Source organism: Varroa destructor, unplaced genomic scaffold, assembly GCF_002443255.2.
Source record: "Varroa destructor unplaced genomic scaffold, Vdes_3.0 BEIS01000001.1, whole genome shotgun sequence".
Taxonomy (NCBI): Eukaryota; Metazoa; Arthropoda; class Arachnida; order Mesostigmata; family Varroidae; genus Varroa; species Varroa destructor.
Genome location: NW_019211454.1, coordinates 20318069 through 20344552, shown reverse-complemented (window position 1 = coordinate 20344552; position 26484 = coordinate 20318069). Strand labels below are relative to the sequence as shown.

The following is a 26484-nucleotide window of genomic DNA, read 5'->3' as shown; positions in this document are numbered from 1 at the left end:
TTCTTGCCGTGCAATGGCCGCAGCAAGCAGCACCGCTACAACAGCACCGTTGGATACAGGCTGTGCTAGCAGAGAAGTATATTTCCCTTAGCGCCTTGATCCTCGGATGTCTAGGGCGCCGCGTAGCAAACCTCGGCTCTGAAGTCTTGGGAGATCTCACCACGGAAAGCGAAGTGCTGCCCATAAGGGTAACGGTTGCGACGGCGGCGGTAGTGATGGCACAGCTTGGCGTTGATGCAGTCAAAATACGTACTCAGCAGCAGTAGCAGCGACGCGAAAAGAAAGCAAGTACTGCTCTCTTTCTTTCTTTCTTTCTTTCTTTCTTTCCATGGAGCGCACACTGTGGCTACCGATAGAATGAGCAGCGAATGCAGACTGTATGAGCAAACATAACAGAGACCGGAGCAACGCAGTTGCTTGGGCCGCTCGCCTGCCTACTTATCTATTCGGGTGTTCATTCGCCTTTCGTACAAGTTTCGGTTGCAAGCAAGCTCCATAATATTGTGCAGAGATAGACGGCTTGCCATGATGACGAAAAGGACAGTTGTTTAGCTAATACTGGCTCCACTAACGCCTGTGCCGTCCATAAGTGCTGCGTTTGCTAGACGCGATCTCGGCTCTCCTGCCGTCCCTACGGGGTCTCTAACAAGTTAGCGGTCACTGTCGGCATGTTTCTTGAGCGACGGCGGCAGCAGCGTCGATGGCGGTGCTAGCGGTAAGAGCGACGGCAACAGAGGGCGTCCGGGTCTTTCAGTTCATTTGTGGTTTGTTCGATACGCTCGCTCTGTCAGCTGCTGCTATGTGTAAAATGGGTTGTGCTTCATTGTCTAACTGCCGCGACATGTTCTGGTAATGGGAACGAATCGACGGAACTTGATGATTTCTCGAAATACGTCTACTGTTTTTTTGCCGGTTTGTTCTCCGCGTGTCGTGTGATTGATTGTACACTCCAAGTTTTATCCATTCGTAGAGATTATTGTCAGTTCCTATTACGACTTGATTAAACCCTAAAAAAACAAGAAGGATTACACCGCATCGTTGCCGTTTGTCAGAGCCACATTGAATAAGGTAAGTGCATGTATACAAATCAATATATCACACTCATATCGTACGGGAACGGGTTTTTGAGCGCTTGCAAATGGCTACTCCAAAGCTCGTGATTTGGTTTTTTTTTCTTTTACTTGTTCTCGTTCGTGTTAAATAATAACGAATAAAATTGAATGCAGGGTTGATAATCAAAGCGGTCCCAGCGGTCTGATGAGAAGTACGGCTCACCGGCAGTGAAGTGACTATTTTATTATTGAAGGTTTCAATCGTTACCTGTCTGGCCAAAAAATTAGCGAAAATGCATAGGGGTCGAGATTTTCTAAGTGCCGTACGCAGCCAGTGCTAAAACGGAAGTAATCGCTCATTCTTCATAAATGAACTCAGTCCCACATAGTTCAGATAACAAAAGCAACATCATTTGCACTCAATCAAAAACTACAAACGTGTTAACAGCCTGCACCAGTGCATCATCGACTGGTTAATGTTATTTGTCCAGAAGATAAGGTTCTGATTTCGCTTCGAAGATAAATTTCAAAAGACGCTGGTAATACAAGTACCATATTCAGACTTTGGTTCTGGCTAGCGATCGGTTTTTATTTATGTAAAATTATCAACCCCTATGTAGAAATGGTGACCATCTCAACCAGCATATTAGTCTAAGTCCGTGTTCAGTTCCTTGAAAAGTAGGATCCCGCTACACAAGCAAAACAGGCCCCTATAACAAGTTAAATATATTCCTTTTCGTTAGTAAAATTATAACACAAGATACTATTTTTATTGCCCTTGTTGTGCATGTAAATCGTGATCTTCTTTATGAAATGGAGGCTCAATATTTTTCTTCGACAGCTCAAGCGGCCTGGCTTGAAGAGCATGCCAATAACGTTGAACTAGCGCCGTATGGGTTGTTAGTGTTTTTTAGTTCGCAGTTCATACCACGATGGGCGATCAGTGGGGCTTGCATTTTTCGCACACAGTAACTTTACCTGCGGATTTGCGCGTCGAAACTAGTCATTCGAGTACTTAAAAAACGCCGCGAAACACGTACTTACGTATGGACTCTGTTATTGTATCTCTTACATTGATTTGCAGGCGAATATGTGATAAGAGCTTATAGTAATTGACTCACACAGGGACGGCGCAACATCGATGATTTTTTTTAATGGTTTTTCCACTCCCTAGTTTTTGTGTTGTTTCAATCCTATAATTTTAGAAGTACTTTGTCAGTGATAGGCGTGATCTCTGTCAAGTGGGCTTTCTGCGGCTTCGTACATGGCTAGCAAGTGATCCTGTGGTTCTTCTCCACTACAGTCAACGTCAGCCAGACTCTCAAAACGTTTCAATAGGCCATTCTTTCGAAACGAGGAGATAACGTGTTCAACCACCGTCATTTGCTGTAATATAAATGCACCGAAGTGTGCTGTTACAAGGGCGTCCGCCCGTTCGCATAGAGATCTCGTACGTTTTAGAGAGAAAAACACAGATTTTTCACGCATAAATATCAGCCATGGTTTTCACTTCGAAGCCCTATGCAGGTGTGGTATTATCTGAAGTTTAATGTGAGTGTTGTGTGGTTTTACATACAACTTAAGTTTGGCTATTACTGCTATTGAAATAACAATTATTTGCCTATGTATTTTCATTGTGCCTGTAAGATTCCTCTTGTATAGAAAACATACTTGTTCATCAAATCGGCATAATATTACAGTTACCAACATAAACATGCCGAATTGAGCTTGCCATAACCAAGTAAACGGCCAATATCTTTATCTACTTCTTATTAATATTATTTAATAAATGGATAATGAACGATACGACAACTAATAAGTTAGCACTCTTCATTGCTTTTTTCAAAAATTCTAGGGTTGCTGCTGTCATTTTCAAGCATACATCTTCATTGTGGCATCGTTAAAGGTCCTCATTTGCATGACTGAAACAAAGCAATGCTTATTATTATGCTTATAATAATAACGATTATTATTTATGTACGCGGCGAAAATGCTGTTTTTACCTAAAACTTCGAAGTTATACTAGGTTTAGACTAGGCCATGCTCATTCCAAATAGGATAGTGATAACACCTTTAGTGATAACGAAATCCATAGTACTCCGTCGAAACGCCCACATATTACGTAAGCCACATACGGCCTTCTCTCGTGCTTGTACCATCTTATACCCTTCCTGCGTAAGTTGTTTCGGTCAAGCAGAAATGTCGGTAGGCTAACAACCGATATAATTGATTGAAATAGCAGGCAATCCGATGGTGACCTGCCTCCGTGCTCGTCTCTTTCCCGCAAATCGGGGCTAAATAGCAAATATTCTGACGTTGCTTCTAAGGCTTACGTGAAGCGAGCAGATACGGACTCGCGAGCAGGTCTTGTATTAGGTAGCCTCCGCTAAGCGCGTCCGAACTCAGTGTCTGCATGAGGCACTGGTTAAGCTTGTAATTTGACTTATTTCAAATAGTTACAAATTGTTTCTCTCATCCAAAAGTAGCCACTGGAAAGTCGATTGACTCAACCATGTGTGATCAAAGGTGACAGATAACGACAAAAGCGCGAGACGTACATGTCCTGCAAAAGGGACGAAAAAAACATGAACAGATATATCGTAGATACTGTATGTAGGACTAGGACAGCGAGGGTCTTGCATTGGAGTTTATGCACACAATTCGTAGCTCTCTCTACTAAGTAAAAGCGAAAACATGAGTTAAAGCTTTGCAGAATTCAACGTGAGTTGATAATACGCTCGCCGTTGCCATTTAAATATACACAAAAACATCAGTTTCTATACGCTATTTCAGTGTCCTATACTTTTATGATTGCCCTGACCCAATATTTGGTTATGGGCAAGAATCACACAATGGATTCGTTAAGGCAAATGCCTTCACGCTGATTTTGTGCCATATATCATGTGCATAGAATGATATGCATTACACTGGAGTGAGGATCGAGCAGCTTGTCAGCCATGGCGCTTGCTTATTTTAGCAAAAAAATCAACGGTTTATGCCTTTTGATCGACGGCCGTCAGCTGTCACATTCTATTTTTCGGTGGCGATAGCAACATCAATGATAATGACAGCCGCAATGAGGTTGTCAATGCCGAGAACCGTTATTTGTACCTATTTGCAGCTAAGCCAGTCCGTTGGGCTCCGGCAGTCGATTGAAAAGCCGCATGTCGGACACACAGTTTCGACTATTTTATCGTCCGGTACGTTATAAGGTTGATTCACGGACGGAACGTACATAAATCGAGACCTTATGACATCATCAGCAAGCGAAACTTCGCTAAAAATTCTTATTCACTTTTTTTTTTTATTGTTTGTTTTTGTCTACTTTAAAATCCTCCTGGTAACCGATTTTCGAGTTCTAGGTTTCCTTTGTGGAACTTTTCTACCATGTGGTCATAATGATTGTGGCACTAGATTTTCACCAAACGCAAGCTTCATAGAGCGAACTATCTGTTCCACTGTAGTTTTAAGGTGGAACTCGAATTCATGAAAGATTTTAAGTTTTCAATTTTCTATGACTCACTGCAATTTGTCTGCTAAGTCTCTGAGTGACCATATCCGATCTGAATGCTCATACTCAGATTACGGAGAATGCAAGTGTATTTAAAGACAAAAAAAAGCTCTGAATTATTATTAAATAGAGCTATGTCAAAGGAGAAGATTCACGTTGTGCATACTTGATAGAGATATATATATATATGTACAAAAATCTGTAAGATAAGATATAGGGCACATTTTTGGATGTACCTCATCGCTTAAAAGCGGCGAAGCACTTCAAAATATGCTACAGTTATATTTAAACCAGTCTGTTCTAGGTCACGATTAATTTAAAGAAACCTTTGAGTTCACTGAATACGAAGGAAAAGTACAAAAAAAAACCGTATTCGTCAATAGGTAAATAGTTAGTGTAACAATTAACTAGAATGACGTTTTCAAGATACCCAATTTGCTAGCTCCATACTCTATCGAATATGCCGTCTAGCGATTGTTATACATCATGCTACAGACATTTCCTGGCGTTACTCCACTGGCACAATTCGGGTCGGGCTGTTACCTACCTTCTAAGCGAAGTCAGCCAGTTCCTCTCAATTCAGTGCTTATATATCGGTTGATATCTTGCCACCTAGAGAGGCTTATTTCGTTAAGTCAACTAGCGATTAGCTGAACTGGGCGTTGCTGTCGTTTATTGCAGTTACTCACCCGTGTGCCAACGTGTGACCTTTCCGAAAAAGCCAGGCTTCCTTCTCATCCTTTGGCCAAATGGGCAGGCTGATACTGCTGGTATCACTAGGTGCCTCCTTGAAACACTTAAGCGGACTTAACTCACATGGAACAACAATTTAGCCCAGTAAAGGAGGCGATGAAATAGACTGGCACAAACTGCCTGAAGAGCTCATAGTCGTTCATCAATTCAGCCGCCGTTACGTTGCCAATGGCCCGCTGCTACCATATCTTTTCCTCTTGCTTGGGGAGCAAAGCGGTAGTTTTCTATAGCAACGCACTCGAAAGAATAGAAATCACAAATCAAACAGAGCCAATCAGACAGTGCCTTTAGCTAGCAGTAAATCTATAAGCGAACGTGTGTGAACAATGTTCAAATGAATATACTTTGATGGATTGGAAGCGGTTACAAAAAGTATCACTTCAAGTTAGCAGTACTACTATAATACTTTTGTAGTACAGTGGATTTTGCAAACGCAAAGTATCTTGCCTAAAGTCACAAGGTAAAGGTATATCAATGAGGGAAATGGTTCTCCTTGCGGCTTTACGTAAAGTAGCTTGCGCTTGCGTATGGGATGTCTAAAATCTACTAAGGGCCTTCAAATATTCTCTACTTCAAAGTCCAGATTCTATTCTAAATTTAATACGGGCGGTACCCTACTCAGACGTAATGACTCACGTTAAGATTAAGGTTTTTTAATTTAGCGACGTTGTCGTCTTCACTCAGACGCGTTGCTTTTGCACTCGTGGTTCGCATCAAGCTGACTAATACTATCCGACTGAAACGCAACTGTAGACTGGAATAATGTGGAATAATAATGGTCTCTCGTTTACCGCCCAGAGCACCTTGTGTCATTTACTTTGCATTAGTAAATTCCGATTAAATTTCCTCTATTGCATCAGATTCCGTTTTTGATGATTATTTCGCACCGGGCAAAGGATTTTCGAAAATGATTCGATCCCCATAATCGATGTTTCGGTGCGTTTACAATGCCTCAATAATGAACATTTAAAACTTGCGACGAACTCTCGTATTTAGAGCGGTCTGAGAGAATTTCAATTCGACCAATGGAAAAAACGACCAAATATTTGCTAGACATGCAGACCATGAGGCATTGTTCCTAGAGACTGAACAGGTGAACCACTGCTTATATTGCAGTAATTTAGCACAGATTTCTCTGACCTGGAATAATATAGCAAATATCAGAAATAGATATTTTTAGGCTTGTTTTGCTGGAAGCGATTTATTGCTTCGTGCTTGGAGCGCATTGTACGTATTTTAAGAGTATAGGTCCCCAGGCTCATTAGGTCTGCACAGGTAGAAAAAACAGTCAAAACAGGTAGCAGCTGTCTCATCGAAAACAAGCACGAGCTAGTTGCTATCTGGGCTTGAGCGGTGGTCACAGCTGGACTTGACCACATTTTTGCTCCGCCAATTTGTAAGATGTAGATGTTCAAATATATCCTAAGGGCACACGTGCGTAATCGTATCGAACCTCCTAAGAAGGGCGCTGCATACTATATCTCCCGTTATAAAGAAGAGATAAAATCATCGAGTTAGCTATCTTCGTGAATGTTAGACCACCTTTTCTTTCTGCATGGGTATTTGGATCAGCATTAACAAGAAACAAATAACTTCAATCTTGCTGACCGAAGTGCTTCAAGACTAATCATCCGAAGTATTGCCGAGTTTTATTTACCCTGACTACATCTTTCTGCGTTGGCTGTCAAATTAGCTACCGCTTGTCAGTGATCACAGCAGAGACCTTTAGTGCGACTCAATATCGGCAGCGTGGATCGGTGATTGTTTAGCGCATTTTGTGTAAAATTTAATAGCGAACCTAGCATGGCCAGGCGTCACTCGATACTACTATTATTATAAATTTTGATTTAGATATTAGACATATTTAGCTACTGCCGACATAAAGGTAAAAATATACGATGACAATTATAGGCGAACATATGATGACTAGAACGGGTAGTTAACAAGGTGATGTTCTGCTCTAAAGGAATGAATTCTTATTATGTGCTGAAAGAGAAGTTAATCCTACAATTACCTGAGTGAGGAGCATCAACCCTTGCAACGACCGTTTTTGACATTTGCAATAAAGACGATAAAATACGTAACTGTCTATTCCGTCATCTGGTGACGAGGCATGCCGAATTTTGCATGTATCGAGTTTGGCTGTTTTTAACTTTCTGACTGCTAGAAAGTTTAACTAGTCCCTAGGTCAACAAGTGGAAGCACCTGAACGCGTTTAAGCGCAACGCAATAAACAAATACCTAATTAGTATCAATACTCGAAACGCGTATGCCCGCTGATGTTAAACTGTATTGGCGCATACGACGCGGTCACGACGCCATTGTTGCTTTTATGCCACATAAACAAATAGAATGAAGCTGTCAGCCATTTACAAATGGAATGATAACAAGGCGCCTTTTACGGTGAGCGTATCTAGCCTACATTCAAAGCAAATAATCATAGCGACGAAATGGATGACTTCACAGACCGTCCGTATTATTATTTAGTTAAGTATTATCCGTAATATACTCAGTATGACAATGGCCAAGAGGTGTGTTCTCCATAGTCGAGGATAGCATGAGACTGAACATGTTCTTAAGAAAACTCTCAAGACTTAGACCCTGTGCAAAGGATAAGTGTGCACCTAGGGACATCCGCACATAAGCAGTTTATGGGCTTAGCCAAAATAATGGATAACGTACGTTGATAAGAAGGAACAAACTGACTCTGGAACGACAAGAGTCCCACCAATTTGGAACTGATTTCAATAGTGGATACGTTCAAAAATGCAGGTTTACAGATGTTGAGTAAACAACTAGTTCCCTTGATGTGTTTTTACAAGGCTAAAGAGATTTTTCAATTAGGCAGCGAGCAGCATAAAGTATCAAGCAAAGTAAAACTCTGATGAGTGCTGAGTCTATCGTGGTTTGCTCTGAAATTAGCCCTAGGCAAGCTGCAACCCAGACAGACTATACTATTACGTCTGAGTACCAAAATTGTCAATGTTAACGCCCTCAAGATTCAAATATGTAATCATTCATCAATCGCTTGCCCATATTGCGCTCATTTTATAAATACTTGAGAATATAGCAAGAAAACTATGCATCTGGTACCTAAATTGGCACCTTTTCATGCGTTGTTGCCGGTGCTATAACTAAATAGTAACTAATATTTCAATGAAAAAACCTAATAAAAATGATTTCAGATCGCGTAGCAACATCACATCACCCCAAAAAGAAAAAAGATACCCACTGATGCGTAACCATATGGCACTTCAGCCATCCATCTCGCGAACTTCCAGACAATAATGAAAGGCCTTACTTTTAAATAAAGGCGAACAAAAATAGGCACAACGCGAAAAGGAAGACGGATTGATAGAGAAAAAAAAAAAGACATTTACATAATATTAAGTCGTCTAATAGTGTTAGGTTTCAAGTATCAATGCCATAATTCAAGCTGACGATTTTCTAAGTTACTGCAGCATATCTTCCCCTGTTTTCGAAGTCGTTAGTTAAAAAAATTCTAGAAAACAAATTTCCAACTCAAAAATCAAGTTTTGTGGAATACCTAGTGCTGAACGCCGACCATCGAACTGATAAATTGGCCAAAATCGACGCCACACGATTTGAGCAACGATTAAAACAGGTACATTTGCTCCTGTTTGCTGTCACGTTACAACGGTGACCCATTCTTTGCCCCAATAAGATGAATGGATTTTCCGCAATAAAAGCGAGCGCTCACATTAGTTGGTAAGTGCTTACGGCGTCTGTTTTAGGAAGTGTTATCCACACCAGTCTGGCTTGTCGATTATGGCTCAGGTGTTCTGCCAGCAGTTCAGCTGCCAAGATCAGTGAACAGAAGTAAAGCACTTCTGTGGCACGACAGGACTTGACCTTGCACCACAAGAATCGCGGCAGCATGGCAAATTTGCCAAATTGTAATTATGACATCAGGTTTCGAGGGTCAGGAGGGCGCCGGAACGTTAAAGTATATTTGTGATGCTTTGTCAAATTTGGTTCGTACAAGCGAAACACTTCCAAGCTATTGGTACATAATATAAAGTCGCACCATTTTATTCAAACTACCTTTATGGAAGCCTGTGAACGATGAGCAGTGTTTGTCATTCAGAACTTCATTACTATCTGTGTTGTCCGTAGTTGATAATGGTATAGTTTGAAGTTTGAAAATTTATACGTACTTCAAAAATTGAAAAATTTCAAGATCTTCGCGTGGCAATACGAGATCTATTTATTATCATCGGTTCCACGAATAGATAGCTACGTATGCTTGTACTGAAAACATGCAACACTCAAGTAAGTCCCTGTGAGATGTCCTCAATCCAGTCAAGTTTCGTAAAACTTCAGTAATGAACCACAGCTGCTGAGTGTGGCATTTATAAAATTATATCTGTGTTAGCTACAGGTTGGCGGTAAGTTGTCACCCAACGACCAATGCAGCTCAGTATTTCAATCTCCAGGAATTTCAATCTGCCGAGCATTGACTAGAAAGTGCAAACGCTACCCTATACCTAGTTCTCTAAAAAGAATATTTTACACAGCAAACTGTCTAACTTACGACTAGCAGACCCAGAGGTCACACTACCGATGACCTATTACCCATTACTCAGGAGGAACCGGTGTCAATGAAAGCCTCGCCAGCCGTCCGTGATCGTTTGGCCGAGATATATAAGTGAAATTTCTCATTTGAACTCTGTCACAAAACTGACTCTGTCAAGGTGGGTACAATTTTCGCTGGCACAAACTGGCACGTCTTCTTCAAGCTAGCAACAGCATGATCACTTCTGAGAACTCATCAACCTTGTACAGGTTTTCATTGTCTCCCACAAATTAGAACTTATCTCCGCACTTGGTCGCCCTTCACCGGCTGTGTTACCTGGGTCACCGCTCTACTGAATCACATATCGTCCACATACGCTTGCTACGCAAGGCTTTTTGAGCGGTTACAACCTGCAGCAACTCGATCACGGCGCTTTATCAAGCCAAAACTAGGCATATAAACTTATAATAAAGTTTTTTCCGTATGCAAATTCACTGTGGAACCACCGCAGTGATATTGCAACTTCGATAATAGGCGATTCACTAGTGACATAAAAAAGTGACGCCATTTCAAATTACAATACGTTGTGCCGAACGGAAGTTACCCTACCAACTCCTTGCGAGTCCATACAGTAACATCCTGAACGAATGTTCAGAAAGCTGCACGGCCTGGATCGAAAATTGAGCCTCACCTCTAACAGCCTGCTTCCACTGAAACTTCAGTTCTGTCTGCTCTTGGTATGGCTTCCAGAGTTACAAACTGATGTCGCATCTCAAAGACCGCTCATTCAAATGAAACTGGTACATTCTATGTTAGTTTCTGCATTCTGTTGGAAATCCCGCAGGGCTCTTGTTTATACACCACATTTCGTCACGACCTTAGGCTTCTATTCGAAAGAATTCCTATCAATTATAGGAACATCGATAGCCTAGAAATCTACACAATAAAATCAATGTACGTGCTGTACGTCTACGAGGCGATTGGCAAAGTCGTGTCCTGGGCGAGGAACAACAAATTGTTATTATATAAATCAAAAGTAAGCGCAGAAAATCTTTAAATGGTAATATGGGAGGCTAGCGGACGGCATTCAACTGAGTGGACTTTCAATTTTACGTGGATTATAAGCCCTGCACGCAATAGAACGCGAGACTTGTCCTTAATCATAGGATTGTGCTTGCCCAACATGGCCCAAAAGCGGCAGCTGCAGTAGCATGGTTTTTACTATCATTTAAAAATTCTAATGATCTAACTGAATTTAAAGCACTACTATGTGAGACAGTTTCTCCAACTTATACTGAAATAGGGAAAATGGCGGAAGGACGCCCTTCGTGTGCTTTTGTTTTCTATAAATAAAGCATAGATTCTTTTATCAAATAAATACAATGTCCCGGATGATAGTGTGCGTCTTCTAGGTGGCTATTAGGTTACGGGCATATGGGCACATAAGGACCTAAATGTCATGCCTGAGGTTGATCTCAAACTCAGACCTTACGTCGTCAAATGTTCAGAGGCAGAATCAGGACACGAGACACGAGGATGTGACGCCCCGCAAGTCTACTGAGCTGCAAAAAAATGCATCCCTTTACAAAGAAAATAAATTATGTACAATTTGCGTCAAAATAAGTCTCTTAGCAGCTTGTAAGCATCTTGAATAAGAAAGACTTTATGTTTTATCTCTAAAACACTCGCTAATTAATTATATTTTATACGAGTTATAAGCTTCTAAACTCGAAAGTTCAACAAATAGTACATGAACCAACATTTTTTTTGAAAGACAATTCCAAAACCGACCAAGCATAGCATTGCATTGTCCAATGAATAGTGACCATATTAAAGCCAAAGTTAAAAGAAAAGTTTATGTTTTAGAGTAATATCATTTAACCTAATATGTGCCATTTTCATCAGTGAAGTTTCTGGTAACACAATGATCCTGTCACTATAGAACGTTTGCGTTTTCTGGACAGAAAATTATGACAAGTTATTTTGTATTTTCCCATTGAAACTAGACTAAAACTGTTAAAGGAATTATAGAGAGATTAAAGCATATGATGATAGTCTGATGGCGCGAGATCCGAGCCACGCGGAAAATGTGTTAGAATTTTCTATCTAAGTTTCTGCCGGGTTTTGTATTTTGTAGTAATGTATGTGGTTCGGTCTTTTCTGCCTTTCTATTAGTTCCGATAATACATATTGGCCATAAATAGCATACAATTCCTTATGGGCCTGGACACCACTTGTGCATTCAACGTAGTAAAACTGTGGAGTATATAATTTTTTAAGGAAATTTCATTCATTTTCAATGTAATGAATTAAATTTTACCACATCTATTTCTGTCAAATTATCTTTAAATTGACAATGACGCCGATCCGCTTACATTAGCTAGGATATGTTACTCTAAAGCCGTATAGCGATTACTGCTTTTTCGATAAGCCAATACCTGAACGTCACACATCACAAACTGCTATTATTATGGCGGCATCAATAGCGGGTTGAATCCCTGATAACAAGCTAAGGCAGATGAAGGGCAATGTTCGGTAATGACGGCGGACGAGGTTAAAGCGTCGAGCGGTGGTAGAAACCTGGACGCAGGTAACAAGGAAGCGTCGGAAACAAGCCCTAGACCTACCCCCCCCCCCCCCCCCCCCCCCGGTCACCCGACTGAACACGGACATTTCGCTGCCAATCTGTTGTAATTGCGCAGTTGTCTATGGCCAAGATTGGCTTCTCCACCAGTTTCTGTCAGTAGCCTTTAGCTTGCTTCCGAGTCAATAAAGTCGCGCTTCAAAACAGTCATAAGACAGGGGACGTTTAAGACGCGATTATTTGAGAATCTGGTCCCCTCGGCTTATCAAAGTGTTCTGCCTACAAGAGACACGTTTTTAAACCTTTATGCAGAAAAAAGTCTTCCAGATAGATCGATTAGGGCTGCCGCACGATTTTGAGGCCTTTCTAAAGGATGTTTAAACGCACGAATGATAATTTCCGCGAAGCGCTGCTTCGGACAATTTAAATAAAAGGGATTGCTAGTTACCCATTCATAAGGACGAATTCCAGGTGCATAAAAATTACCGTTGACGGTACAGGGGTAAATTAGCGCTGTGGTCGATGACGGTCAAGAGAGCCATTCTTCGTCGTCTGATTCTGAACAAGCCGTTTAGGACGAGGTGCTTTCAGTTTGTAAAGAAAGACGTTGCTTGCTTTCTGATCACCATGGTACGGCCACTCGGACAGCTTCAAGCTATGCTGCGCAACAGCATCATCGAGACGTTCTCAAGCTGTGGTCTTCTCCAGGAGTCTTCAGTACGTTTCTGCATCAACGACGTTATCAAAGCTCTCGTCGATGTCCGCTACCTTAGCACCTGGGACCTGCTAAGCAGATATTAGCTGATCAGTATGCACTCAGACAGCACAAAGAAAACGCCATTCGGAGAGACGGTCATGCTAATGTCCGCGACGTTCCGGAGCATGATGGACAAAGTCGTTAAGGCTATTGAAGCGAGTGCCCGTTAGTTTTTGTTTACCTCGAATATCATAGTCTGCTCGCCTGACTTCTATTCGCCCATATAACATACTTGCAAGAAGTACTAATGACTATTATCTTCGTCGACCTGCAGCTGGAAGCAAGGAAACTTTCGCAACTTAGAAAGCGATGTAATTAGACCACAAGATAACGGCCACCGGAATTTACCCAGATCTCGGAAATGTATGGGTAGTGAAAACTCTGCCCATCCCCGCGTCGAAAAGGGAAACCCACTGAGCCTAGCCTCCTATTATCGGCAGTTCATACGGAATCCTGCGAGGATCACAAACTCATTCAACACTGTGGTTCTCGCCAAATACTTCATTCGAGGCACCGACCACGGCAGGGCCTACAGGGTGTTGCAATTCAAGACCACAGAAGAGCCCCATGTTCGGCAGGATCTGAAAACGAGATTATAAGCGAGCGTTAGCAAGACCAGGTTAAGGGTAGTACGAACTTATGTAAAAAGGCACAAACAAATCGATACTTCGAGGCAGTTACCTACAGTATTGTACAAGTACCTGAAAAAAAATTATCGTTTGCCCAAGTTAATATTGCCCAAAGTTGCCCAAGTCTCAATGTCGAACCCTTGCAGAGTTCTACATCAAGGTTGTTCACGAGAAAGTTTCCGCCAACATCGATGTAGACGATTTGTCACGCTTGACCGTGCCGCTGGTACACAAAACAGCGCCTTCGAGATGGACATAGTTCGAAGTATGCAGAGGAAAGATCCTCGCTCGCACAAGATAATCGAAAGGTAGAAGTAGAGTTTGCACCCCAGCTCACGCGCTGTAATTGACATAAAGCTACAAAGTATACTAAAAAAATATCCAAAATGACAATAGGTTATACGAGCGAACGTATCAAGGTCAGTATATTTTTACGAAATCATCGAATAAATAAAATCTCCGTGAACATTTGCAAAAGCTAATTGAAATATCCAAATGCCCCGTCTCTATTTATACAACTGTTGCGGTCACCGCGTCCAAGAAATAAATAAAAATTCTGAGCGGTTTAAGCGCACGAAATTGTTAGCTACAATGTCGGGCTTAACCACTTTCCGTTTACTGATCTGCGCCTTTTCCAGAGTATAAAATATAGAGGCTTCATTCAGGATGAGGCCCGCCAAGTTCTACGTTGTGCTAAGTTCCCCTCTGGCAGGCTTCATCGATCTGGCGAAGCCTCACTTCCAGTCGCTTATTCCACAAAGAAGTGTTTCCCTTGGGACTTGAGAAAAACGAAATTCTTATTCTGAGCGCATGGTAACAAAGGACGCTCTGAGAAATTTAGCTACTCGATTTTTTTTATCAGTGGTGTACTACACTAGGCGTCACTCGATCGCAGCAGGCCATAAATTTCACACCAATTCCTATGTACAAATATATCCGGCCGATTCCATATGGAATGTTGGCGTTATTACGATTTGGAAGCTACGCTGGGCTTTACGATCGCCTTCCGTTATATTCATTTATCCGTTGTCACGGAAGCAAAAAATGTATGTAACAGTAGCGTATTAGCTGGACTATTCATTGAGGCCATTCGTTGCAATCACGGTCTGATATTCTTTAAGGCAAGTCGCATTCACTGTCTTTCGAAACAATTAAAACAGAGTAGTTGGTTACTTACGCATGGTTCTATTATTTGTGACCGCTCTGGGAGATGTTTACTAGAGCAGCATGCGCCTGTTTGCACCAAAAACGTTCAAACTGAATGTTCGTCATGGTCGTGCAGCTTTTAGACAACTACCAGATAAGTGACCTATTGCCGTCGCGTATGTACACGAATAGCAAAACATTATATCAATAGTATTGCTTGTGCTTATGCTGGTGTGACTCGCTTCGGCAAAAAATCTCCTTTATGTAAAAGTAACTAGGTAATAGTCGAATATCGTCTATTAGCGCTGTGTTTACTTCTGCCGCTGCATAAAATCGGTGTTTTCATTCCTGTATCAAGTTCTGGTTCATTTTGACTTCGGTAATTGCCTTCGTAATGTGAGTTCCTTCCTACGTCCAATAGTTTGCCGAATACTACATAGGACATATTATTAAAGACCAAGAAGCACATCGGTTCGCGCTTGTGGCTTGAACAAGCTACAGACAGATCTATTCCACGTTATAAAGCACGAAAGAGAAGGGTACCCTCATCTTATTGCTTCGATGAGAAACTGGAAAAAATTTACGACGCTCGACCTCCATTCCGGCATATTCGTCCGTACGACCGACCTATTCAGAGACCGCGCTCACTTCAATAGGGCGTACCGACAAAGGGGCCACTAGTGATGTACAAAAACTGGATTTTCCACACTGAGAAAAAAAATTAGTAAAATTCAGCACTGGCACAAGCAATAACTTCAAGTAGAGATTTTTCCTTAAACCAGGAGCACTCCGGCTCCTTACATTTTAGGCCAGAAGCAGTTAGAGCAGTCTATCGAGTGTTAGTAGCAGTAATGTCAGTGATGCTTTGTGTGGGCGATACCAGACGGAACACTCGAAATATATATTTGTGTAGCTTTACTATATCTAACGTAGCTAGTATCACTTCTCGTGTCAACGCTAAGCTTTTAACATCAGATTCTAGCAGTCACCAAGAGTTACCGTACGTGTCATCAAAATATATGATGACCAATGCTCTCATCTTATGCGAGAAATTAAATCGAAGGGGAACGCAGGGAATAAAAAATGGAACGTAATCTACTACGCATAGTTTAATTGAAGAGAATCCATTAAGCTACTCATTCCTACAGGCTAAAGTTGCCATTCCGGTAAGCCAGGATACAGACAAGTGAGTTGTCCGTCATGCAATCTCTAAACGCAAAGAAGCGATAGTAGCAGTGAACGAAGTGATCGGTCTGAAAGCTCTCTTTTAAATTAACTATCGAAGGTAGCACTATCGATAAAGTCATAAATACAATTTTTCCCTCAACGGCAGCGTCTGTTATATTCCTAACCTAATTCATTTAGGTTACATATCTCTGTATATAGAATTATATTAACTAGCGTCAATTCATGGTCAGCTCAGTACCCATCACGGAATTGTTTATGGGCACGGCTGCCCGAGACAAGCTGGATCGCCAGAAAAGGTGGCGAGATCATGTTTTGAAAGAGGCATATGTTCGCGCTTTCAAGCAGGCTTTCGTCGGCGGTAAATGGGTGACTAGCTCGTGAATAGAAACAGGGCAACAGTAAAACGGCCCTCCTGATTGACTACCAATGGTGGTCATATACTGTTTTAGTTATACATTTTCAATTCATAACCATCAGTAAGTTGAAATGCACTTACAAGTAGCTGCTGTTAATATTATTTGCATGTCTCACAGGGATAGATGTGGCTCTAATAAGAGTAAAATAGTAAAAATAATAAACGAAAATACATAACAGTTATTGGCCCTAAACACCATTTGGCTTAGGTTAATTATAGATTACGTATAATTAGTTAGCCACAATTTGGTATTCGTTTCGGATAGATGAAAAAGAAGATTAACAGAGTGCTTCTTGTCACAATCAAACAGGTACACTAGGACGTACCTATAGCGAGGCTAATTCACTAAGTGTTATGTCCCCTAAATCCTCTAGTTGTATATTCTATCTTTTATCGCAAAATGTTTGATTTAGAGATAAATACATTTTATCTTATTTCGAGAGAAGTCCGTTTATGGTTTGCGCTCTCTTTCCGTACGAAAGAGCAGCTTTCCATACGAAAATATAGTTATATTATATACATTTATGTATTACCAGTCAGCTGGTGTGTAACAGACTAAATTGTTCTGGCGTGGGTCCTCTTACATTAAGGCAGAAGATAACGCGAAGGACATTAACGCTGCGATAATATTGCTTTATATATATGTATCTGAACATTTAGCCAATTGTACGTATCCAATGATATTCAGGAGGCTGTGTTCCTGTGCACATACAAAATTTATCGCACAGTTTATTAGGCTTTGTAGGTGGGTAGTCCTAAGGAAAATTACCTCTTGAATTACACGTACAGGAACAAATGAAGCCAATGCACTGACCTTAATTTACAAAGGGTCAAAATTATCATAATCCAGTGGATGATAAGTTTAACCCTCCCGATGATGATGATTGTTGTTGTTATTATTATTACTTTTAGGCCCTCTGCATTTAAATGGATACACGTGACCAAAATATGTCAAATATGAAACAAACGGTTGTCCTTTTCTATATCAAGTATACTCGTAACGATGACTCGATGATTGGTTAAATGGATGTGCAGGCCGTCGATGGAGCGTGAACATGAAGGACCCGCTGATATTAATTTCTTTCGCTATTTCCTTTGACGACAGCTTTCTAAGCAACAAATATCCAGATGTAATTCTAAATGACGTTCAGTGAATTTTCAACTAGAGTCTGAGCGCCGAAGCGGACTACAGGTTAAGTTCAGAACCCCAGCGCCTCATGTAAAAATGGGCTAACATTCACCTAAGATGTTGTCATGTTGATGTCATGTTGATTTTGCTGCTAGGTACAAGGTTGCTTTCGCTATAGAGCTATACGAGTCTGAGAGCTGTATTTTACTGTGCTCTTTACTCATAATTCGCGCAACGCGCAAATGGACGAAAACGGGCTTTCAATGGGCCCAGGCGGCAACGCAGTTTCGCGCAAATACTCAGTTTGTCCGGTTTGTATCCCTGATATCAGCGCAGAGCTGTTTTAACGCTATATAAAGAATAGCTTACTTTCGAGGTTATGTTCAGTTCCGCCAACTGGCCCGGTGTGCCGGATCATCACTCTATCCAACACAAAAAAATGGAACAAAATAGTCTGTTGGACTATAATTCCGACTTCTTCGCATCTCAGTGCCTGCGACCGTGATTAGACGCTCTTCCTTGCAATCTCATTCACGCCTCTGCTGAACAATGATTCACAGTTGACTAACCTATCCTAACCCACGTAGTAGTCGCCTTTTGGGTTGAGTTACAGTTGCACTCAAAAAAAAGACCTGTGCACTAGAACATCACCATCTACATGCAGCTGTGCCGGAGTTGCCGGCTTAGTGCAACCCCTATATAACTGAAGTAATGAGATTTTAGGTCCAATGCTTCAGAACATGCCGACTTCGGAGTTACTCTAGAACCCAACGTCCTACAAAGAGACCACGAACGACCTATACAATGATTTTCTAGTAGTGACTGGCAGCAAAACAAAGTTTGGAGCATGACAATGCCCGATCGTCCTCAGATATTTTAAATTAACATTTGAATGCGTTGAAAACGTTACATACCAACGTGAGCTACACAAAAGGTAAACACACGGGCATTTGGCGAGCAACCACAGCCGCGTTCCCGCCGAGGTGGAACTATTTGCCTTTCGAGGCAAGTATATCCTCAAAGTAACAAAAAAAAAAATTCGAGAAAGAAACTATTCAAGTATTTTACTTTTTTTTAACGAACATATTTATACCGGCATGAATCCACTGCAACGAAGAGATGCTAAATTATTGATACCGGTAGGGTTCAACAACAATACAATTAAGTGATATATTCGCCACTGTGATATTGAAATGGTTATAGCCGAATAAGGAAAACGATCGAGACGGGTTAGGTATTGGTATTAAAATTGTGTTTTGCGACTATATATATGTGTGTACGTGTGTGTGACGGTATGGCATAGCTGTACAACAAAGGTGTCGTACCGATAACATGTTGCATGCATATTTAGTGAAAAGCACGAGCGTCTCTGCATCCTTTCATTGTTCCTTTATTCGTTGGCTGTCGCTGGAAAGAACAGTGATTTGCTGAAATACGTGAAGCACACGGGGGCAAGTCTCCTCTTGTGCTACCCTCCTGCAAAGAATATGGGAGAACTACGTATTAACGATGTATTTTTGCCTACAAGCACATGCGTGCATCGTGCTTTCAAAAACAGATCATTGTCTATGATACATCATTTTTATTTATATTTGTACATTTGTTTTTCAATTTAGCCATTACAAAAAGAACTTGATTCGCTTTGAGAAGACAAGTAACTGCACCCATTTACAACAAATGGAAGATACCTTTTCACCTTAAATTTGCTATAATGAGTGTCCACATATCGAAAAGATTCAGCATAGAAAGCAACCCCATTCGACCCAGTGGGTTAGACTGAGCTCTTCAATGAATAGTATATCTGCCACTTCATAAATGTACTTGGGATTTCTACTCCGCACGGTTAAATATCTTCATGCACGATCATCGTTTATCGAGGTCTCTATTCTTTAAGATAACCATATTTTTTGCAAGCTAACTATTATGTGTGGCCGCCGATATGTGTAAACATAGACGGTGACAAAAAGTGTATTTGCTTTAATTATTCGCTGCTGCGCCTTGTGCCATTAGCCGATAGCGTAACGATACCTCTTGAAGGGTCCGTTCCGCCCGTACTACTGCTGCTGTGGAACTTTCGGTTCGACCCAAATAAAGGAGAGTCACGCTACATCATCGGAGGCTCCTGAACGTACCTACACGATGCTTTGGCATGACAGCACTGGGGCGGAATAAGATGACCGTTATGCTATATGTTTAATCCCTTTTGTTGAACATCCATTTCTGTCGTTCTAAACAGCAGCACCTATCTCTATTTTTCTTTCTTTTTTGGGAGAAGGGAAGGAATCAAGCGAACAAATCAACGATTGCTCGCCTTTCCTTCTAAAGCGACTGAAATGCAGAGGTCAAGGCTGAGTAACAGTATCTAATAATGAATAGCTGGTAGCGTCCCTGCCGTTTTGCGCCACCAAAAATTTCCGCTTTTTTAATATCATTCCATCGTCCTCTTAAAAACGCTTTCGATGCGTTCGGTTGAAAATGGCAGACGGTGGTTAGCGTGTTTGTAGACTAGATAACGCGGTCAGTAAGAGAAATAATTGTAAGTTGATTCTTTATGTTCAAGGTACTCAAGTTTTTTTCGAGCTCGTGGACGTGTTGTACAAATCACTTTTCTTCCTTTCCAATATAAAACTGCTCAAGCTATCATGTGTGCCCAGTTATCATATTATAGTAATAAACTATGCTGTAGTACGTGGGAATGAAAGAAGTATGTCATCGTAACATATTTTCTGGTCATGTCCATTTTTTTTGGTTTATATAGTCACAATGTGGTAAATGATGGTCGTATATGCAGTTGTCGCTTGACAGCATGTACGGCAATTGCTCGTATGCATACGAATGAGTACAAACTGATCAGACAAATATCTGATGTAGGAATATCCCATCACATTTTTACATGTACTTCCATATGGTAAATCGTATACTGCACACATATCATAGCTAAAAACTCCCTTGTGTTGTTCTGAATGCCTCAAACTTCGATCTCAGCTATTATAGTAATTATGTTTAATCTAATGTTGCGGTATATTACCCTTTGTGACTTATGACTCGGGCAAGCTTCGGATCGTTCTCAGAGTTTTCCAACCTAACGGGATTTCCATTCCGAACGGCTATTTAATTAAAGCCATTGCATTGAAATCTGTAAAATCTAAGAACACGATTGACAAAATTCGTCAATTCGTTACATGGCATGGCGGACGCCTTGAGTCGTTGTGATGGTATTTTTGGCCTTCGATCATTTTTGTTATTCTGTAGGTCAATTTTAATCACGAACAGGTTGTACTTTCGCATGGATCATAGGTTTTCGTTAATTCGTATTATTGACATTTACTGCTGCCACTCTTGGTGAGGCATTTATAATCGACCTCTTCTTTCCCCTGTTGCTTGTTTACTTTTATACACCCAAGATGGTGTATGATCTAAATATATTTACGGTTAGATCGCACAGGGTGAATAAGGCACTCGTACAGGACAGATCTAGGAGACGGTTCGAGATTATTAGTCTCCATGATAATGCCAGGCCTCACATGGCAGAAGTCATCTAAGTTGCTACTGTGAGAATTTGAGTTGGAAATTCTTTAACGCCCAGCCCAGACCACCAGCGCGCCTACAGATTACCATCCTCTTTGATCACTGGCAAATTAAATTAGTAGTCGTATTTTTAACGGTGAAGAGAGTCTCAAAATTCAAGTAGACAACTTCTCCAACACCGGACCTAAAAACGTCTGCTAAAAAGGAATATTGGTCGAGAGATTCGAAAATACTACGACTACGAATACGTCCTAAATGAATCCATTGGAGTGAAAAGCTGTGTTTTTTGTTAGGTATTATTGCCATTTCTAATGTTCCACCAAGGAAAAAAATCGGCTGGCGGAATCTAGAGGGTCTGCCTAATACCAGCAGAACGCTATGCCCAGTTTACCACTTCACGCCGCGGTTATCTGTTCGGGTATACGTACTACATAATCTGGTAGTAAAAGTTCCGCCGATGCTTCAGGCGGCCTTTATGGTCATTGCTGGGATGCAATGACCATAAAGGTAACCAGGTGTTTTCAATAAATCAATGAAAGTTCGTGCTGTATAGCGGTCAAGTTGGCCAAACGTTGCAAGGAAGGCACGTTACATGCAACTGAGCCGTGTCAATATCAGCGAGTACTTTTCGGAACACCCAAGAACCTAGATGTATGTGAAGTCCCTCTGTTCTGTGACGAGCCTAGTCCTTAACATAAACTATACGTCTTGAAGCAATCTGTCAGTGCATATATGCAAACGAGCTATGGCTCGTTAAAAGGTCGCCTTTCAGAGTCGATTTCCGTACAGCAGAATTTTCTATCTACTAACAAAAGTATTTAGACCTGTTCTGCCAGTCGAGTAGTCTGGTTGGGCTTTACTTGTTGTAGGTGTGTGACACGATCGTATTTCTTTTGGCGTATGAAGCTTCCGAAAGGATTAACTATGGCCGTTAGGTGAAGTGTACATATATATCGCAGGAAGTCAAACATACGATTTCGAAACGAGTTAGCGCAAAATTCATTAAGATGTTTCGTACTCGAATTCACTGCAAAGAGATAGCATACGATGCTTTATCAAGCTTCGGGTGCCCGTGCCCATGCATGCTGTATGTTTTACGCATGCACGCATGAATGTTGGATAACTATAGCTGAGTACTATTTCCAACTGCTTTTTAATTTGTGCATGGAACGGTCAGTGTCAGGAAGCTACGCGTCATGTAAAACGAACTCTAGAGATAATTTCGCATCGCGGTGTAACTCAGCATGCAGTTGTTAAGTGGGGCATTGCCTGCCGCCTACTGCTGTTGCAGCCCTTGTCGAATATTAAGTGGTCTTTTTACGTTCGTTTTGATGATTACTGAAGCAGGGACCATTGAGCGCCGGTTGGCCGTTGTAACAACATCGCACCGATAACGCATTTTGTACAGAAGTGTTCAGCGCTTCGACACAATATGCAAGGTTATGCTTCATTAGAGGACAGCCGAAAATTAATAATTTATTGACATTTATAGAATTTTTATTAGGTACGTAATTGCAACTCAGCAACACCTAGCTTCATTTATGCCACTTACAAGATGTAATTGAATTTTTCCCGTTATCGTATATCTACATAGATTGGCAAAGTTCCAGTAGCACGTTTTACGAGGGAACTAAATCATGTGGGGTGGCTTTTGTTTATGAGCACTACTGGCCTTCAACCAACATTTAGCAGAACACATACAGAGGTTCACAGAGTCGCTAGGCAGCTGATAGTCCGTCGACTCGACGATCGTCTTGGTAATGCTAATAAAAAAGCTAGAACTAGTCGTAATGGTGACGTTGAGGTTATTGTTACAAATTCGCAACATAAATCGTCGCTGCCAGATTAATTTCTGACCCTCTCTCTTCAACCTCGCTACTGCTGTGATGGCTGACGTTGATAGCTGCTTGTCTTACTGCTGTCAGGGCATTCAAGACATGGATATTAGTAGAGTAGACCAGTGTCTGCCTGGTAGGCGCCTAAAAGCAATAGACGCTGGCCAAGTAGTCGCTTGAAGTCTGATGCTTAACCGCACGTCTACAAACAGACCCACAGTATGGGACCTGCATGGAAAACCACTTCCGGGCCTGCTATGAAGTTGCTATGAGTTTTCTTCGCTCTTTCAGAGCAGTCGAATCCGTCAGAGGCAATTCATTATCCGATTTTAATGAGTGTGGCGCATTTTCTACTACAATGGACGATACCAAATTGCGCTATAACGTGACAAAGGACGGAAATGACAGCGGCCAAGCTGACAGGCAACCGAACTACACCTTTTTTCTTTTCTGATATTGGATAGTGACGTCGCCGTTGTTGGTGGCCGATAATGAGAGAATATAGCTTTCGCTTTAAACCCTACTTCGGTTTCAAGTCACTTCCAACTTATCCACTTGTTGTTGTTGTCATATGAGTTTCTTAGAGCGAATAAGAAGACTAGCCCATTGCGAAATACCCCGAAGTTTGAGATGTGGGAGGAAAAACGGTGAATTGAACGGATGGGATAGCGCGTCCCCTCGAGCAGAGACAGATGCAAGGCTCGGGAAGAAAGGGTCGGAAAAGGGAGAGAGCGACCCCTGCGATGGAGCCATTTTGGCGAATCTTGGACGACGATGGTCTGAGCAGCTTTAGGGCTATCGAGAGTCATCTTTCTCTCAAGCAATTCCAGCCGCTGCTTCTATGGCAGAGGCTACTACCATCCCATGAGTAGGCCATATGGATGATGACTTTCTTGAACCAGATCTACGAGACCGCCGAGAAACTGGGTTTCAAACTGAGCTACCGCCATGGCCAACTGGAGAAGAGCACACAGACTATCGTGCCAGAAAACAGTCTGGCAGCATCTCTTCGAGACACTATTACGGCCTAGAAATGAGTCTAGTAAGCGAGGTACAGCCAAGCAACCAGCGGTCAAGCTGTTGCCACTCTCCGCGTACGCTTCTAAGGCGAGCATGCTCATGACTATACATACTAGCCTCATAAAAGTGGACAAACCTATTTGCGGGACCCAAATGTATGTACATATATAGTATACCTTTGTGGATGTTAATGCATCAGTGCACGTGTCACCTGTAGGCAACTTAGTCTTACTCTAAGTGCTTTATCATTATATATTAAACTGTTATAGAAACTGTTGGCATCACTTTAACGATTTGTGTTGCCTCAACTTCGACTTCAATTAAGCAGATCTTCGATCTTACGAAAGGCATTTTATTTTTACAAGTATATATAAGAGTATGAGCCCGAACACAAACTGAATGAAAAGGACAAAGGAACTCCGTTTCAGAGCATTTTGCTCAGCATTAAGTAACGTCAAATCATGATAACGAATCCTCTCCCAGAATTATTGTACATGTTGACGTCAATACGAAAGGCAATATGGAATGGGTAGTTCCGGACGATGTGCCTAAGCCCAAAGTTAAGTGAGACCTTCGTCCTAGAAATACGATGAGTTTAGTGTGGTTGGAATGATCTTTATAGATTTTAGAGTCTCTGAGAGATGCTTAAGAAAAACAAAACGAAAGACAAGAATCTGTATATGTATATCAAATGCATAATGTAAATGAAGCTATACGACAGAACAGACCCGGCCTAGAAGTTAGAACCATCTTCATGCGTGCCAAAGTTAAGCCACAGCTGGCGAAAGCCCCCTTGCAGAAGTCTGACCAACAGGTCTTTTTTGCACCTACCAGCTTGTACAGACGTTCTGTCGATGGATTATCATCGTTATTCGATCACTGGACATTTTAGTTCACAACGGTACATTTGACAATGAAAACGGTTTTGAAAAATTCCTGTACTTGGAAATTTCTAGCTGCACAGAAATCAAATTAGTCGAAAGATAGTAGCAATGAGGCCATATTATACAATAAAACTCGGATAAAAGCCTGCGCTTCTATTAGGCAAAAAAAAAAATAGATCGTTTCGCTTTTTAGTTTCCTAGGTACTTTCTAGTTAATCCAAAAAGTGCTCAGTTAGATCCTGCACTACCGTTAGGCACTGCTTCAGGCGGCCGGCTTTTAGCACCAACACGAACGGTTTCAAACGTTAATAAATTGTACGTTTGAAACTGTTTTAATTGATCAAACAAAGTGTGTTTATATCTAGTTTCGAAGCACTTGTTCAATAGGGAAACCACTGAGGCATTGCATAACTTCCTTAGCCAACCTAAGATCGAATATATATTGAGTTGTCGAAAAATCAAGAGCCAAAAAGTTTTTAAACCAAAATTCCCTTTATATAAATTTTACTACGCAACTAAATATGTCCCATTTTGATCGTTGACATCCCATTGTTCTTCTTACAACACCGTAATCCAATCATTGTAAAACATTTGTAGTTTTTAAGCGAACAATTATGTCAAGTGACCATTGTATTTCTTCATTGAAGATAAATTAATGCCCTTAAGGGAATTCTGCACAGATCGAAGCAGATGACGCAAGATCCGGGCTATATGGTGGATGCATTTAAGTTTCCCATTCAAATTCTCCTATTTTTTGCTACGCGGCTAAAAGCGCATGTGGTGCTATAACGGAAGACGGCGCTCTTTCTGTACACTAGTTCTGACCGATCTCTTTCAATAGATCGCTGTAATTTTTCTAACTTCTTACAATAATGATCTAAATCAGCCGTTTTGCGAGGGGGCAGTAACTAATAATGCGACAATCCCCTTCCGACCTGTCGCATTGTCTTTTTTGCTTACTTAGCTGTTCTAACTTTTTTCCTAATTGGTCGAGCATTAATTACATCTTTCACTGACACTTTTCAAACGAAGACAGTAAAACCACCTTGAAGCTGTTCGTTTCGACAATGTATGTTCACCATAAATAGCAGTCATTTTTTATGGACCTGGGCTTAACTGTAGTTGACTTGTAACTAATAATCATTATATTGATCGTAAATATGGCAAATATTCATGGAAATGTTACTCATCCTTAAGGTGCTCTATCGTAAGTGTGAGTAAAAACATTTCAATAATTATAGCGCCTCTCCTGCTGCTAAATGTCAACCTTCAAATGTCGACCGAACGCGATTTATATTTCCTGTCGACACTAGAAATCTCTCCACCACTCTCTCTCTCTCTCTCTCTCTCTCTCTCTATATATATATATATATATATATATATATATATATATACATAGAGTGGATGGGTTTTGTGCACTAGGAAACGCTTGAAAAAGACAATCGAGAAGACTATATATTTTGAAACGAAGGCGCTTTTCTCGCCGGTTCGTTAATACTTATTTCAGTACAAAGGC

The 26484-nt window shown here is 41.2% G+C and overlaps 1 protein-coding gene across 1 annotated transcript in view; it reads left to right on the top strand.

Moving 5' to 3' along the window:
* Positions 1–390: 390 nt before the first annotated feature.
* LOC111255399 (O-acyltransferase like protein-like) overlaps positions 391–26484 on the top strand; it is a 132263-nt gene continuing 106169 nt past the window's right edge. The window contains exon 1 of the mRNA XM_022817349.2: positions 391–1068. The gene's annotated coding sequence lies outside the window, so the exon portion shown is untranslated. The remainder of the gene's footprint in view (positions 1069–26484) is intronic.